Raw genomic sequence first — 3164 nt, 5'->3', positions numbered from 1 at the left:
CCACCGTTAGAGCCCCAAGCCTCATTCTTTACCTTCCAAAGCCTCCTTTTCAGGGAAGAGAGCCTCCTTTCCAGGGACCATAGGCTCAGTTTTAGGATCCAGTCTGCAACTAGGGAGAGCCCAAGGCCTCATTTTGAGGGTCCAAATATTCAATTGGAGGGCCCAAAGCCTCATTTTAGTGGCCAAGCTCCTCATCTGGGGTGCAAGGCATCTCTTGTTTAACGCACAACCCCTCATTTGGAGCTTCCAAAGACCCATTTCTAGGGTGCAAAGCCCTCGTTTTTGGTACTGAAGCATCCCTTGAAGGCACAAAACCTAATGCAGGGTTCAAAGCCTCAGTTTCATTTCCAAAGCCCCACTCTTAGGGCCCAAACCCTCCATTGGAGAGTCCAAAGGCCTCTTTTAACAGCTGAGGGCCTCCCCTGGAGTGACCCAAGCCCTCTCTTTGGGACCAAAGCCTCATGTCTTGGGGCCCTATCGACACCAATAGGTTCCCCTCCTTTGCAGAGCCCAAAGGGTCACGTGTAGCATCTCCCCCACCATTTTTAGTGCCCAAAGCCTCATCTGGAGGGCCAAAGTCCTCATTGTTCTGGTCCAAACCTTTTGGCCTTTTATGACCCATAGCTGTTCTTTAGGGCCCACAGTTTCACTTGGAGGGTTTAAACCCTCAGCTTTAAGGCACAAAGCCACGCTTTTAGGCTCCAAAGTTACACTTACAGGGCAGAAAGCCTCGTTTTCCCTTCCCAAAGTCTTAGTTTTGGCTTCCAGAGCCCCATTTCAGGCTCCAAACCCTCATTTTGAGGGTCCACGGGCTCCCTTGCAGTTGGCAAAGTCTCCTTTTTAGAGCCCAAGGCCACTTTTTTAGTTGCTGAACTCCCATTTTCAGTCTCCAAAGCCTCATTTTTAGGATCCAGCCAGTCGTTTTCAGGGTCCAAGCTACATCCTGAGTTTCCAAACCCTCATTTTTATGCTCCAAACTCTTCTCTTAGGGCCCAAAGCCTCATTTTGAAGGCCAGTCCCTTGTTGCGACACAGACAGGACTGTCGGGGGATGCAATGGGTCTACGGAATGCCTGACAGTTCGAGAACAGTGTGACCTTGAGCAGCTTGTAGTGTATCCTTGAAAGTCTGGGAAGATCCGAGAAGAGCGGTACAAAAACAAGATAGCAATAAGAAGAACCGTCCTGATGAACTCACCAATCATGAATTGTTAGTTACTAACTAAACCAATCATATACTAACACATACTCCGAAGTAGGGGATAAAAAGGTGTGTTAGAACAACAAAGGAGCCATTTTGCATGATCTGTTACTTGTCGTGTCCGTCTCTACCGCGACACAGGACCACCAACGGGCCTGGGTAGGAACCCCAAGGCCCATCAGGAGGTCGTGAGGGGACAAGAGAATAAACGCACAGAACAAGGCGCAGCCTTCAACAGCGCCCACCTATGGGACTCACAGAAGGCATGAGTACAGCTTTGCAGAGCTGGACCAGCCCCTCCAATAGCCCAGCCAACAAAGCTTTCTAAACAAGGCAGAAACATTGACTCCTTTTCTCGTCCCTACTTAAGATTCCCTGTAGAACTGGGTCTTGGCCTGACCGAGGCTGTAGGAGGGAGGAAGATGAGGGAAAACTTTGCAGGGAAAACACCCAGACACAGTATGGCCTGTCATCAATAAATGTAGGCACAAGCAAGCCCTTGGGAGCAAACTCTTTATTCTCTGCCTGGGGGCTCTGTGGCCCTGGAGCCGCACACCTCCTCAGGACATCCTCCACAAGGCTCCCAGCTACCGCCCTCTTCAACGACTCGGGCTGCACGGGCTCCTCCGGGAGAAGCTTTAAACGCACTGGTCTGTGCCGTGCTCCTGCCTGGGTAGGGCGCTTGGGACCCGCTGGAGGCATGGGCTCTCTTGGAAACTGGGGGCCCGTGGAGGGAACGGTGTCTGCGGTGCTCCCTGGCCAGAATATATGCAGAGTTTCCAATGCAGGCACTGAAGACCTTGCTGTGGCTCCTTGCTGTGCTGAGCCCAACCGAGTTTTTAAGAGTAGATTTTTAGTGTGAGCAAAAGTGTGATTATTTTATTTTGTAATTTATGTAAATAAAGTGGGTTTGGTTTGTTTGGTTTTTTTTTAAATAAGACTCTTCCAGAGCTCAGGTCAGACTGAACCTGAGGGAAAGGGGCAGACCCTCGCAGAGGGCAGAGCCACATCATGATAGGGGGGCCAGCAGGATCAGGGGGCCATGCGACACCCCCTGCTCACGTCCTGCCGGCTCCAGGAAGATGGTTGCACAAAGGACTCGGGGCGCAGCTCCAGGGACAGGGGTTTGGTGACCTGGCTCCAGCGCCTCTGGGGCCAGGGGCTAGGAGCTGTCGGGGGCTTCAGGGCTGTCGGGGGCTTCGGGACTGGGGGCTGCAGCCCTCCGCTTCAGAGGGACGATGCAGACGCTGTTCTTGGCCTCTTTGACTCTCCACCACCGGCCAAGCCTGCAGATGAGAGAGATGGGGGCTACCCTCCGCCGAGCCCTTGGAGGAGCAGGGGGGGGCTGTGCCCCTGGGCAGCACCAGGGAGGGGGGACAGTACCGGTGCTCCTGTCCAAGGCCAGCCACCAGGAAGTCACCGGCTGCAGAGAACTTGAGGCTGTTCACAAAACCCACCTGGAGAGGACAGGGCAGGGTGAGGGGCTCTGGCAGCCTCCTCCTGCCGCCCAGGGAAGGGAGCCCCTGCCCAGAGATGCCCCAAGCCCAGCTCCAATCCCCCACCTCCCCATCCATACCAACGGGATGTCCCAGAGGGGCTCCAGCTTCCGAAATCCCTCACCGCACTTCCAGAGCTTCACGCTGGCGCTGTGGGAGCCTGGGGCAGAGAGAGAAGACTGCCATGCACTCCCACCCAGGTAAGGGAGCAGGACGCCCCCCTCTCCACACCCCCACTCCAAAGCAGCTGCCACACACCTGTAGCCAGGAGGTCCCTGTTGCGCAGGGCGGCCACTGCTGAGATCCAGTATGGCTGCTGCAGGCCCTGGGCATCCTGCATGCCATGTGCCTGCCGGGCCAGTGCCAGCGGCTTCTTTTTCGTTAGCCCCCACAGGGCTAGGGACCTGCCAGGGAGGGAAGGGGCGAGGGGGCCGAGGGGGGCACCGCCTGCGCACCCCAGGCACCACCC

The 3164-nt window shown here is 55.5% G+C and overlaps 1 long non-coding RNA gene across 1 annotated transcript; it reads right to left on the bottom strand.

The window, feature by feature from the left end:
• Positions 1 to 2195: 2195 nt before the first annotated feature.
• On the bottom strand, positions 2196 to 2854 carry LOC126037451 (uncharacterized). Its single transcript, XR_007505698.1, has 3 exons — positions 2776 to 2854; positions 2583 to 2656; positions 2196 to 2485 (listed from the first exon to the last, which is right to left on the bottom strand). It is a non-coding gene; the product is annotated as an uncharacterized LOC126037451 (long non-coding RNA).
• Between the last annotated feature and the right edge of the window lie 310 nt (positions 2855 to 3164).

Source organism: Accipiter gentilis, unplaced genomic scaffold, assembly GCF_929443795.1.
Source record: "Accipiter gentilis unplaced genomic scaffold, bAccGen1.1, whole genome shotgun sequence".
NCBI lineage: Eukaryota > Metazoa > Chordata > Aves > Accipitriformes > Accipitridae > Astur > Astur gentilis.
This window is presented reverse-complemented; position numbering and strand designations above follow the sequence as displayed.